This window comes from Eublepharis macularius, chromosome 1 (assembly GCF_028583425.1).
Source record: "Eublepharis macularius isolate TG4126 chromosome 1, MPM_Emac_v1.0, whole genome shotgun sequence".
Lineage (NCBI taxonomy): Eukaryota > Metazoa > Chordata > Lepidosauria > Squamata > Eublepharidae > Eublepharis > Eublepharis macularius.
Window position 1 is genome coordinate 178,190,159 of NC_072790.1, and position 14,672 is coordinate 178,204,830.

Sequence of the window (14,672 nt, forward strand, 5' to 3'; positions counted from 1 at the left end):
TAGGATAAAGCATTCCAGTAGCACTTCTTGGGTAAGCATGTTGTTGCTTGGGCTTTTTCAGTTGTAGCTCCTACCTGGTAGAACAACTTACCGGAGGAAATTAGGAAAGCTGCGATGATTTTGTCTTTCTCCAGACTATGTAAAACAGAACTTTCTAGGAGTATCTTTTTAAAAACTAGCTTACTGGTTTCGATTTTTTAATAAATGTTTTATTATTATATAATCTGCTATCCTGGACTTGATTCTCACCAACAGAGAAGAACTGGTTGATGAGGTGAAGTAGTGGGCACCATGGGTAGTAGTGACCATGTATCTGGAGTTTAAGATCTTGTAAAAGAGAAAGACTGAATGTAGTCAAAAATATAGACTACAATTTTAGACAAGCTAATTTTAACAAACTCAAAGTTATGCTAGGTAGAATTCCCTGTTCAGAAATACTCGAGAAGGGAGTTCAAGATAGGTTGGAGTTCCTTAAAAGGGAGATTTTGAAAGCACAATCACAAACAATTCCAATGAAAAGGAAACATGAGAGGAACCTGAAGAAGCCAGGGTGACTCCATAAACAGCTTTCTACAAATTTGAAAATTTAAAAAGACAAATTTAAGAAATGGAAGGAGGTCTGTATAACCAAGGAAAAATATAAACAAATTGCTAGTACTTGTAGGGAGAGAAAGGCTGAAGCTCAAAATGAGCTTAGACTAGTGGGAGATGCTAAACACAACAAAAAAGGGGTTTTTGGTTATCTTCAGAGCAACAAAAAGAATAAGGAAGTGATTGGCTCATTGTGAGGAGAGGAAAGTGAGATTTTAACAGGTGATAAAGAGAGGAAAGAACTGTTCATTTCCTTCTTTGCCTCAGTCTTCTTTTGCAAGGGGAACTGTGCTCAACATGGCAAAAAGAGAGTTGCAGCCTAGGATAGGCACAGGGGTAGTATGTAAACACCTGGCTTCTTTAAATGAAATCAAGTCGTCATGGTCAGATGAATTGCGTCCTAGGGTAGAAAAGGAACTTACTGATGTAATTATCTATCAACTTTGAGAATTCTTGGAGAATGGCAGGTACTTTTTTTTAATTCAATTTTGATTTTGCTTCTATTTCATTAAGATCTTGAAGTGGTTCACAACAATTATAACAGTTAAAAACCAATACAAAAATATAATATCTTACTATAAAAAAGGCTAAGTGTATTCAGGACAACACACTTCCTACCCTGTTGTACCACCAGAGGGTGCTGCTGTGGAGGGAAGCTTAGATGAGGCAACAAGACCTCCAGAGAGTGTGTCATGGTAAGAAGCCCAGGCCAGGATCAGGAGCGGAGCAGGGGGCAATGCCCACCCCCTGCCTTTACCAAGCTGGGATCAGGAGCAGAGGAGGTTGCAATGCCTGCCCCCTGCCTTCACCCAGCTGGGGTCAAGAGTGGAGGAGATGGCAATGGCCACACCCTCCCTGCCTTCACCATGCTGGGATCAGGAGTAGAGGAGGTGGTAATGCCCGCCCCCCACCTTCACCCAGCTGGGAACAGGAGCAGAGCAGGTGGCAATGCCTGCCATCTCCTCGCCTCCACTGAGCTGGGATCAGGAGCGGAGGACATGGCAATGTCTATTCCCCATCTTCACCCCACTGAGATCAGGAACACAGCAGGTGGCAAAGCCCACTCCTTACCTTCACACAGCTGGGATCAGGAGTGGAGCAGGTGGCAATGCCTGCCTGCCCTTCACCCAGCTGGAATCAGGCGCAGAGCAGGTGTTAATGCCCACTCACCATTTACCAAGCTGGGATCAGGCGCAGAGAAGGGGGCAATACCCACCCTCTGCCTTCACTCAGCTGGGATCAGGAGTGAAGTAGGTGGAAATGCCCATCCCCTCTTCACCCAGCTCGGATCAGGAGCAAAGCAGGTGGCAATGCCCACCTTCATCCAGCTGAGATCAGACATGGAGCAAGTGGCAATGCCCTCCCTACTGCCTTCATCCAGCTGGTATCAGGAGTGGAGCAGGTAGCAATGCCCACCCCCATTCTCCCAGCTGGGATCAGCCACAGAGCAGGATGAAATGCCTGCCCCACCTTCACCCAGCTGGGATCAGAACCAAAGCAGGTGGCAATGCCCATCCCCCCTTCACCTGGCCAAGATCAGACAAGGAGCTGGTGACAATGCCCATCCCCCTTCACGCAGCCTGGATCAGGCACAGAACAGGAGGTAATGCCCACCCCCAACATCACCCAGCAGAGATCAGGATTGGAACAGGTGGCAATGCCATCCTCCCTTCAGCCAGCCAGAATCAGGTGAGGAGAAGATGACAATGCCCACCCCCTTCACCCGGCCAGGATCAGGCAAGAAGCTGGTAACAGTGCCCACCCCCTTCACCCCTGTGAGGTGGGTGGGGCTGAGAGAGCTCAGAGAGAGCTGTGACTGACCCAATGTCACCCAGCTAGCTTTTAAAGCAGAAGAGTGGGGAATCAAATTTGGTTCTCCAGATTAGAGTCCCGTTGCTCTTAACCGCTACAACAAATTAAATCAAGCCAAATCCCCAAACTCTTCACAAAGTCTGCAGCAGAAAGTTGGGCTCCATTGAGTAATCTTCAGGAAGGGGGAGAAGGTGGATCCGGGTAACGATTGACCAGTCAGCTTGACATCCATACCTGGATAGGTTTTGGAACAAATCATCAAACAGTCCTTGATCTTCTAGAAAAGATGGTTATGATTATTAATAACCAGCATGGGTTCCTCAAGAACAAATTGTGCCAAACTAACCTTAACTTCTTTTTTAACAACAACAACATTCGATTTATATACCGTCCTTCAGGACAACTTAACACCTACTCAGAGTGGTTTACAAAGTATGTCATTATTATCTCCACAACAATAATCACCTTGTGAGGTGGGTGGGGCTGAGAGAGCTCCTAGAAGCTGTGACTGATGCAAGGTCACCCACTTGGCTTCAAGTGGAGGAGTAGGGAATCAAACCCAGTTCTCCAGATTAGAGTCCTGTGCTCTTAATGACTGCACCAAACTGGCTTTTGAGAGAGTTACTGCTTTGGTGGATCAGGAGAATGTGGTGGACATAGTTTATCTTGATTTCATCAAGGCATTTGATAAGGTTCCACATGATATTCATGTTGACAAGTTGGTAAAATGTTGGTTTGGATCCTACTACTGTTAGATGAATTTGTAACTGATTGACAGATCACACCCAAAGAGTGCTTGTAAATGGTTCGTGACCCTCTTGGAGAGGAGTGACGATGAGTGAAGTGCCTCAGGGATCTGTCCTGGGCCCTGTGTTGTTCAACATCTTTATAAATGACTTTGAGGAAGGAACAGATCTGCAGATGATACTAAATTGGGAGGGATTGCAAATTACAGTAAAAGAAATACAGATTCAAGGTGATCTTGACAAGTTGTTTTCTAAGGCTGGTGCATGACTTCATGGCCCCCATCAATGAGAGAAAAATAATGAATAGGACTTCCGGGATGAGGCAGTGAAATTACAACAGGGAAGTTTTATGAGCTCCCTGCCGTGACCTTCCTGGTTCCTTGGGACCCGAGAGATCGGGTCCCCAAGCCCTCCCCCTGGAGAGGGGAGGCAGGCTGGAACAAGGTGGAAGAGCTTAGGGGGTCTGGCAAACCCCCAGAAGCCCCAATACCGGTTCTGAAAGAAAGGACCAACGAAGGAGCCAATATGGCTACAAAGCTGCAAAACCGAGAGTCCGGCAAGCCACAATGAACCATAGCAAAAAGCAGATTCTTAGGAAGACATATAAAAAACAACTTTAAGACAGCTCAAGTGATCCCACAGCTTTCCCTCAAGTAAGCAGATTGTTTTATGGTTTTACGAGGGCAATCCAGCTTGATTGCGAGATGGCTGCTTGAACGAGCTGGGAGGGGCAGAGACGGGAGAGGAATTCTAAAGAGACTCTCTCAGCAGATTGCTGGAAAGCTACAAATCTTTGAACATAATTAACCAAAACAAAGCTTTTTACTTTTTGAAATGGCTTCTTGGGAGGAAGAAGTACTCTCTAATTTGCAAGAAATATCTAAATTAATGACTGAATTACTAATTAAAGCAGATGGGATATTTGGAGTGGAAAAGGATAAAAGGATGACAAGAAATGACAATGCAGAAAAAAATTCTAAAGGGACAGATCTAACTGAAAGAAAAATAGAGCCAAACGAGGGGAAAAACAGTCTGCGACACAGTCTACAAAATGGACGATGCTACCAGAACGTCTCCTTGAAGACACAAAGCAGTACCAAAAAAAAAAAAAAAGACAGAGCCACGAAGCAGACCTGCATGGAGAGAATCCAGCATGCCACTACTGAAAGGGGGGAAAAGAGTGCAGTGGATCTTAAAGCAGAAAAACAAGCAGAGGAGTAACAACATTCATATCGACCCCCTTCAGAAATGGCTGGAAGATAAGGGAATCTACCTTTGGTGGCCCAGATGGATTAAGGACTGGACGTACTACTTTATAGGAAGAAAAAAGAAAAAACAAGAATCAGAATCAGATTAGGAGCCAATAATGCAGACCTAACCTCTTACTTTTATAGCTCTTCCCTTCTTTCCTTATTTATATATATATATATATATAACACTATATATTCTGTATATGTTTTGAAGAGTTGAGAGAGGGAGATTGATGGAATTATAGAGCTCTCTGGTTTTACTACTGTTGTCTCTTTTCTTTTTTATTTTGAAAGTAAGAAAGAAGGAGAAATATGGATTATGATTTAGACTTCCTCTATATGTTTAATAATATGCAATATAGATTTAGTGAAAATCTATATATACTTTGTATATCTACTGTTAAAGTGATAGTGATAATGTGATAAATGGGCCTTTGGAATTTATTAATTGTTCTTAGACTGTACTCCTTAGAATACAAACTAGTGGTTAAGCTAAATGACCATCTGCTCTTCTTAACCTTACAAGTATGAGAATCCAAGTAAACAAGTGCAGATGGTCAAAATAAAACAGATGAAGGAGCTACTATTTTTAAAATGCAAAACTGCGTTTTTTATCTATATAGTTATGTGGTCACCCTAGCCTTATCAATATGAAAACCCAAGCAAATAAGTTTGGCTGGAACAAAATAGATGAAAGAGATATTTTTAATAGAATATAAAATTGTCTTTAAACTAAATATTGATTTGGCCTCTCCTCCCTTACTATTATGAAAATTCAAGTAGACAAGTTTGGAAGGCATGGCCAGAACAGATACAAGAAAGAGGCAAAATTAGCATAAAAATTGCTCTTTTCTTTATGTTGATGTATACTACTGTCCTGCTGATATTTTATGTTTTGCTATTTCCATCTCCCACTCCTGGAATGATTAGGGATTTAAGATCCCTGATTAAAAGGTAAAAGAGGTGAAATGTGATCTATCTATAAGATACACAAAAGAAAAAAATATTAGAAATGATATAAGGAGCAGAGTAAGTGGATTAAAAAGTATAGAAATTAAATAAAGACTATAGAAAATAAAAGGGAATTTTGAAGGTATATGGGGTGCTAATTACATATATAGTGGCTTTTTGTATCTGGACGGATGGATATGTGTCTTGTATATGAATCTGCTAAATATTTATGTTTTGTTGTAAACCCCCCCCCCCCATTTACTATAAAAACCCAATAATTTTTTTAAAAAATGAGAGAAAAATTATGAATAGTGATATTGCTGATTGAGGCATCCAGCAAACAGGGCTCCATGGCTAGATTCAGGTCTGTGTTCTACATAGGATATTTTCGGAAGGCCATAATTCCCACAATAGATACTGGACATACTTTTTAAAGCAGCCAGTTGTGACTGAGTATATAATACATCAAGATAACAAGTAAGATGAAATTGATTGATAGTTTCAAGATTAAGAAAGATTATAAACAAGGAAGGTGGAGCTTTAAGAAAGATGACTGAATTTGAACAGTGGATTTTTAAACATAAAGAGCCTTTATTACAATGAATATACAAGCTATTACTTCAGTTAAAAACAGAAAAAGGATAAGTGAAAAAATGTATGATTAAATGGATACAGAATTTTAGAGAGCAAATATCTATGTACCAATGGGAATGGTTATGAAAAAAAGGAATTAAGTTTACAGCCAGTCAGACATCAAGAGAAAATTGGTACAAAATGTTTTTCAGATAGTATATTACTCCAAAGGATATTGAGAAAGTAGATAAAAAGTATAAAGGGAAACACTGAAAATGTCAAACTATAGATGGAACCTTTTACCATATGTAGTGGACTTGCAAAAAAGCAAAAAGATACTGAAAGGAAATACATAGAAAAATGCAGAATATATTAAAGTTTAGATTCCTATAGAAGATAAGAATATGCTATTAGGAATATTGCCCAATAAATTGCCAAAAGTCCTGGAAGAGGTATTTGAATATATGGTGACAGCAGCTAGAATTACTTACGCAGCAAAATGGAAATCAGAGATTTGTTCCAGCTTAGAAGAATGGGAAAATAAACTTGCCGAATATACAGTAATGACAAAATTGACAACTTATTTGAGAAAGAGATCAATCATGAAATCTGAGGAGAGATGTAATGAGCATTATGCAAGCAAGAGACAAATTTAGAATGAGAAACAGTTTTTAAATAAAAAAGAATTGTATATAAATTATATACAAATGTATTGCAATATAGAAGCAGTATGAGAATAAGCTTTTAAATTTAACATCTTGAATATAAATCTATAGAGAAGCAGTTTTTGAATAAAAGCATCCCTTGTTATCATTTTTATTGTGAGATATATAATAGACTCTCCCTTTGTATTTTGATATATTATCTATTTGTTAAAAGTTATAGTGGCCAGGCAGAAGTGGTGAAAGTGTGTATTATTGTATATGCAATAATGCTGAAATTAATCATACAGTTGCAAAAGATTAGCTATGAAATTTGAAACTTAAAATGTTGAACATTGAATATAAATTGAAAACCGAAAATGTTGAGTATAAATATATCCCAACATAAGTAAGTATTATTGCAGTCAGACAATGTCTTAAAAATTTAATGAAGGGGATGTTGGGAAGATATACTTTCTGCTTTATATATCTTGTTATCTATAATTACTTTGATTTGTATAACTGTTATATAATCCTTTTTTTTCTTTTCTGTCCTCACTATATTATCACTTCATTTTTAAAAAATACAAAATATATTTAATAACAAACATAGCAAGTAAGATGAGAATTTATTTTGTTGATTCAATAATTTACAATGGGCAAAACGCTTTCATGGGCCCTCTGCTCAACAGAACAAATACATTTACTGCAATGAACATGAAAGATCCATCCTCACATATACTGGCTTGCATAAATCTACAGAGGTAAAAGCTGTGTGTGTATGCATTGGAGCACTCTTTTGAGGCTCTGAATGAAGATGCCTGAGTTTATTATGGTTACTTACAATATGGTGGTTTTATTTCTTCATCTATAGAAACAGGGTTACTGATAAATGCCTGGTTGTGCAACAAACTTGATGCTGGCCTTCTTTAGATATACTGAATTTTCAAAAGCCAATGTGCTAGCAACTTTGAAACTTATGTATTTGCTCGATTACTGTCTTGTCATCTTAAGAAAGATTTTATATAGAAAGTAATATGTATTCTTAGCTAGTGGATTCTTACATAATCAGTACAATATTAAATCTAATGTGCTCAAAGTGTTAAATGTGACAACTCCTTGCTTTCTGCTTCTCTCATTCCAGCTCTGGGGTCTTTAAATGAGTATTTTTTTAAAAAACAACAACATTCGATTTATATACTGACCTTCAGGATAACTGAATGCAACACTCAGAGCAGTTTACAAAGTGTGTTATTATCCTCACAATCACCTGAGAGAGCTCTGAGAGAGCTGTGATTGCCCCAAGGTCACCCAGCTGACTTCAGGAGGAGGAGTGAGGAATCAAACCAGATTAGAGTCCTGCTGCTCTTAATTTAATTTAATTTATTGCATTTCTAGCCCGCCCTCTCTGCAAGCAGGCTCAGGGTGGTTGGTAACAGCATTAATAATAAATCAATATTAAATACAATATAAAATCAGTAATACAGTACAAGATATAAAATTAAAACCAAATCCAAGTGGCAACGTGTGATCATAAATTCATTAAGGTTACAGATATCTCAGCTAAACAGCAGATGAAGGCCACACTAGAGAGGCCAACCAAGTAGCTCACCCAAACCTCAACCACTACCGTAGGCCTGGGGAAACATCTCCATCTTACAGGCCCAACGGAACTGTAACAGGTCCTGCAGGGCCCTAGTCTTGACTGAAAGGAAGTTCAACCAGGCTGGTGCCAAGGCCGTAAAGGCCCTGACTGAGGCTAGGCAAACATCCTTGAGGCCAGGAATCACCAAAAGATGTTGGTTGCTCCGAATGAAGGGCCCTCTAGGGAACATATGGTAAGAGGTAGTCCCATAGGTATGTAGGTCCCAGTCTGTTTAGGGCTTTGAACGTCATAGTCAAAACCTTACACTTGACCTGGAATTCAATCAGTTACCAGTGCAGCTGACACAGGACATGTCATATATGGGTCCCAGCATGCAGATGCATGCTGCTGCATTCTGGACCAACTGTAACTTCTGGATGAATATCAAGAACAGCCCGGCGTAGTCTAATCTGGAGATGATCACTGCTTGGATCACTGTAGCCAGGTCACTGGTTGAGAGGTAGGGAACAAGCTGCCTGATCTGCTGAAGGCAGAAAAATGCAGATCTGGCAATGACCTTGACCTGGGTCTCCATTGACAAGGAAGCATCCAGGACCATGCCTAGGCTTCTCACCACTGCATCGGTGCCAATGATGCCCCATCCAGGGCCGGAAGCTGTATTCCCAACCCTGTCGATGCATGACTCAGATTCAGGACCTCTGTTTTCATAGGGTTCAACTTCAGTTGACTCTGTTACAACCACCCAATTATGGCCTCCAAAGCCCTGGTCAGAGAGCCAGTTTGATGTAGTGGTTAAGAGCGCAGGACTCTAATCTGGAGAGCTGGGTTTGATTCCCCACTCCTCCACTTGAAGCCAGCTGGGTGACCTTGGGCTAGTCAAAGTTCTCTAGAGCTCTCTCAGCCCTATCCACCTCACAGGGTGTTTTGTTGTGGAAATAATAATGGCATATTTTGTAAACCACTCTGAATGGGCATTAAGTTGTCCTGAAGGGTGATGTAAAAATTGCATGTTGTCGTGGTGGTTGTTGTTGTTGTTGTTGTTGTTATTGTTGTTGTTGTTGTTGTTGTTATTAGTGCAGCATCTGGTCATCCATCTAACAGTAGATATAACTGGGTGTCATCTGCATATTGAGGACACCCTAGATCAAAACTCTGAGCCAGCGGGGCAAGGGGGCACATACAGATGTTGAATAACATTGGGGAGAGTATCGCCTTTTCGGGGATGCCACATACCAGTGGGTAGCGTGGTGAAGTCTGCTCCCCAAGCATCACCCTCTGTCCCTGGTCATGGAGAAAGGAGATCAGCCGCTATGAGTCCGTCCCACGTATCCCCACATTGGCAAGGTGGTGGGTCAACAACTTATAGTCAACCATGTCAAACACTGCTATGAGTAGCAGCCCCATCCTGAGTAGCAGCCCAGTAGCAGCCCCATCCTGCCTCAATCCAGATGTCTACAAAGATCATCCATCAAGGCAACCAGTGCCATCTCTGTCCTGTGACCTGGGAGTAAACTGGACTGAAATGGATCCAGGATGGAGACATTCTCCATGAATGCCGGCAATTGTTCTGCCACCACCCACTCAATCACCTTACCCAGAAATAGGAGATTCAATATGGGGTGGTAACTGGACAGGATGGCTGTGACTAGACATGGGTACGAACCAAAAAAATTTAACGACTCTGCGGTTTCCGGTTCGGTGCTGACGACGATCCCAAGATCGCAAACTGCAATGAACATTTTCCGTTACCGAACCAGTTTGCGGTTCGTTGGACACGGAACGGCCCCCGTGGCACTTACAGAGCCCATATTCCCAGGGAGTCTTTTGCAGACTCTCCCCTACAGCCATCAACCAAGTTTGGACAAGATTGCAAAAGGGATCTTGGAGTTATATCCTCTCCAATCCAAGGTCCCCAGGAAACTCCCACTTGACACAATTAGATCCACCGGTTGATGTTGACCCAGTGTACAGAAGGTGGGTGTTGATAGTGGCCACCAGGCCTGGCAGCCATGGGGAGCCAACAGAGGGTCTGTGAAGTCGGAAAATCCTAACAGCCAAGAGGCCTCCTCCAAGGATCCCACTGAGGAACTCTGCGGCAGCAGCCACCATCAACCACTTTCTTGCCTTTGCGGAAAGGATGGAATAGGACAGGACCAGAGAGGTCGTTGGGAGGGGACTGAGTGTTCTGCAGAGGGCGAGGTGAGAAGAGGGACCATGTACTTGTGTGGGAGAGGAGGGCTGAGCCCGAGGCTTCCTGGCCGCATTGCGCAGCAGGACCAGGACGGAGGGATCCAAAATCCACCCTGAAGGAGTGTGCAGACTGCTGTGGCAGAGGCTTGTCCACTCCCTGTGTCACAGTGGAGGCTGTCACCAGCATCACTCACCTTCCTGCCTTTGTGGAAAGGATGTGACTGGTCATGGCAGCATTACCCATTCACCCCTGCCCAGAGGGGACCGCTGCTGCTGTTGGCCACCGTGATGTACAATTTTATGTGCAACAGCAGTTGATCTGTCCCTCGTGGCCCAAAGCTGAAGCATCATACAGCACACACCGTCCAGCCTTCACGGAAAGGGTGTGAGGGTGAGGGACCCATTCCCCCCTGCTCAGAGGGGGCAGCAGGTGCCCATGGAAAGGGGGGGGGGGTACCGTGCGGTGCCATGCTAGCACCAGCAACAGCAGTAGAGCTGCTCCTCGTGGCAGAAAGTGGCATCAGCTCGCAGCACCATACCTTCCTGCCTTCGCGGAAAGGATGTGCCCAAAAGCAGCAGCAGCAGACCTCAACCACCTTCCTACCTTCGCGGAAAGGACACGTGACTGGTCGTGGGTCCCATTCCCCCCACGCACAGACTGGACAGTAGGTACACATGGATAGGGGTGCACCGTGCAGCTCAAACCTGTCAAGCTCAGCAAAAGCTTCTGAGCTGCCCCTCGGGGTCCAAAGCGGCGGCAGCAGACAGCACCCAACTTCCTGCCTTCGTGGAAAGGGTGGGAGGGACCCATTCCCCCCTGCTCAGAGGGGACACCAGGTGCCATGGAAGGGGGGGGTACTGTACGGTGCCACTCTCACATCGGCAACAGCAGCAGAGATGTTCCTTGTGCCCAAAAGCGGCATCAGCTGGCAGCACCACACCTTCCTGCCTTCGTGGAAAGGACGGGATGGGAAAGACAGGAGAGGTTGGGAGGCATCTGAGCAGATACAGAGAGGGAGACGTGTGAAGAGGGAATGGGAACTTGTCTGGGAGAGGAGGGCAAAGAGTCACCAGCCATGGAAGCAGTCCTGAGAACTGAGGGAGGCTTGAGCCCGCTGTGGATGAGCTGGGCCGGCTACAACCCCAGGGTGGCTCAGAGCCCGGGTAGGTCCAGGTCCACGGGAGGGTGCCCCAGTAGGTTGAGGTTCACCTTGATGAACGTTAACATGTCCACCAAGTCTGGGTGCAGACGTGCGCGGTGGGGATGGAGGAGGTCTCCCAGGTGGGAGAACACCTGCTCGCTCTGCATGCTGGTGGAAGGGCAGGAAAGGATGTTGGTGGCGATGATGGACAGGTCTGGCCATCGGTCTGATTTCTTCGCCCAATACTGCAATGGGTTGGCATGGGGGAGGTCGGGGGACTCAGAAAGGTACTCGCGCACCATGGCCCTCGCTGAGTCCTCCACTGAGAGGGACGCGCCTGCCGTGCAGCGGCCAACCATGCAGCCCACCGACGAGGTCCAGAGATTGAATGTGTACGTTGGGGTGGCTCTTCCATGGCATGGCTCTCTTCCCACGTCTTCCCCCTCCTCCTCCCCCTCCTCCACCGCCTGCCCCTTGCCACTGCCTGGTTCCTTTTCTCCTGCCCTCTATCTCTGGAAACGGAGCACCGCTCTGCAGAGCTCCTTTTTCCAGTGCTGCATCTGACCCGCCTGCGTGGCGATGCTGCCCTTGATGTGGGGTCACAGAGGGAGGCCAGTTGGTACAGCGCCTCACAGTGTAGAGGATGCAGGCATTCAGCGATGCAGGCCTGGATCCTCCGGACAAAGTCCTGGACCCTGGGGAGCAGCTCTTGCCCTTGCTGGAGCTCCTGGGCCAGAAACTGGTCTAGGCCGTGGATCAGAGGGAGGACCTGACCCAGGCTGGCCTGGTAGGAGCACAAGAGCTCAGTGGTATCCTTGAAGGGTTTCAGGATCTGGGACATCTGGGCAAGGACTCTCCAGTCCATGGAGCTGAGGTTCAACTCCTCTCCCCTCCTCAGCACATCCGAAGAGGACAGGATGTCTTCCAACGCTCCCTTCTGCTCCACCAGACGACATATCATGTCGTAGGTGGAGTTCCAGCAGGTGGGTGGGTCCTGGAAGAGTTGGTGCTCGGGGTCCCCTGCCTCCCCCTGCCTCTGGAACAGCTTGCGGGAAGAGTTTATGCTGCGGGAGAAGTGGGAAGCGATATGATGGCAGCTGTCCAGCAGATTGCGTATCCGCAAGGTTCCCTCGTCCCAGCTGATGGAAGTTGATGGAACAACTTCCCCCAGGGCGGCCTGCCTGACCCTTCCGCTCCCACCAGCCGCACTCTCGAGGCAAGGCTTCTTGCTTGGGGTGCATTCCGGAGACCCTCCCATCGATCCCAGATCAGACTAGCTGGTGGCCCTCAGTCTCCCCCCGACGGATGTTACGCTGGCCGAGGATGGAGACCACAAGCTCGTGTGGTGCCTCTTCAGGTGCCGAGTCAGGGCCATCGATGACAGGTGCTTTGGGTCATTGCCCCTGCACACCAGGCCCTCACACACACTGCACCGCACCACACGGGGGTCAGTAGGAAGGGACCAAAATTGCCTCCAAACATTGAAGTTGAACTGTGGCTCACTAATGGTTCCAGGGGAGGGGACAAAGGGTTGCTGCTGGATGTGCCACGGAACTGGCAATGGAAGACAGAGTGATGGGTGGACTGCAGGCAGGGACAGCACCACCGGGAGGCAGGGACAGTACCACCTGAACCACGTCCGAACACACCGAACCAGGCTTTTACCGACCGCTGGTTCGTTGGCTGTGGCCGATAACGAACTGCTGGATTGCAATTGCGCGATCACCATTTTCATGGGTTTTTCAAGTTCATAATGCGGTTCATGCCCATCTCTAGTTGTGACCAACAATATAGAGGCAGAGATGAATCACATTGGTTGTTGTGGATTTTCCGGGCTATATGAATCACATTAACCACTACACCAAACTGACTTACACTGTAAAGATTTTTTTTTAAAGGTAACATTTATCTCTTTCTGGATTCCAGTGTCCAAATCAGACAGAAGATTCCAACCCCTGCCTTCTGAGAATTCTGCTCATCCCCAGAATATTGCCTGAATAAAGTGTCAGATTCAAGGGCATACAGAATTCTTCAAACAGCTCAGCAGGAAGTCCAGTTTGATTCACTTTAGTTTCTGGTGTGCTAAATACAGTGTGGTGTAAACAAGTAAACAGTCAGGGGGAGATAGCTAAACAGCAAACACACTGCCTAGAGCCCAGGGGAAAAAAATAAGAAAGCTTATTGTGAAAGTAGAAATAGAGATGTATTAAAAGAGCAACAGGTAGCCCAGTGCACCACTTTCTTCTGTCATAAATATGTCTTTATGAACCTCTGGCTGTCTTGTATTCTGAATGCATAGCCTTTTTCACTTACTGTAATTCTTCCTACATATTGCAACCCCATGACAGCTATTTATTGCAATTCCATTGAAAGCTTTATAGTCTCTAGCACGTTCATCAGAAACTATCCTGGTTCTCTTTTGGTTCATACAGAGCAGACTCTGATTAGCATAATCCAGATTACCAAAAGCTTTGTGCAGGATTCACAAAAAAAATGAGTTTGTGGGAACTCCAGTGCTGGCCCAAGGTCTTTTAGTGCCCTAGGTGATCTGTGACTTTGCTGCCCCCTTTTAGTAGAGAAGTCTAGAACTTCAAAAGCCCTCCATGTGCCATCCTAGCAGAGACAGAAGACCAGCGTCAACAGATAACGAGATTCTACATGCCAGCTAAGGCCAAGCTTCCATTCAAGCCAGCACAGGAGGCTCCTCTCACCTTTTTGGCATCCCTCAAAATCTGGTGCCCTAGGCAATTACCTACATGTGTCTAGTGGTCAGCCTGGCCCTGGGAAGCTCACACATGCATATTATTCATGTGTTTTGTTTTGATGTATATGTATGTTAAAGTTGGTTTTAATGTTTTTCATTGCTCACTGCCTTGGACCCTAAATTGGGTGGAAAGATGGCACAAAATGTGAAAAAAGGATTCTTCAAATGATGACTTGCAAGCACATAAGAGCCACCACAGATCAAATGCCAAACCAGGGGCATTTTATACTTGTGAAATAGGTAACTGTTCCTCCTCATCCTCTGACTGACCTCAGGTTTTTGCTTTTCGTAATGGTGGGGGGTGGTGTTTTTTAATGAAGCTCAAGCAGTGTCAAGAAGACATTGGACTCAAATTCCTTCACTCCCTCAGTGTTCTCTGGCAGATGTGTTTGTTCCTTGCAGAGCC

General features: G+C 45.0%; 1 protein-coding gene across 1 annotated transcript in view; it reads right to left on the bottom strand.

Annotated features, from left to right (window-relative positions):
* The window catches only part of ALK (ALK receptor tyrosine kinase), a 941,973-nt gene that overhangs the window by 185,358 nt on the left and 741,943 nt on the right, over positions 1 to 14,672 (bottom strand). The window lies entirely within an intron of this gene.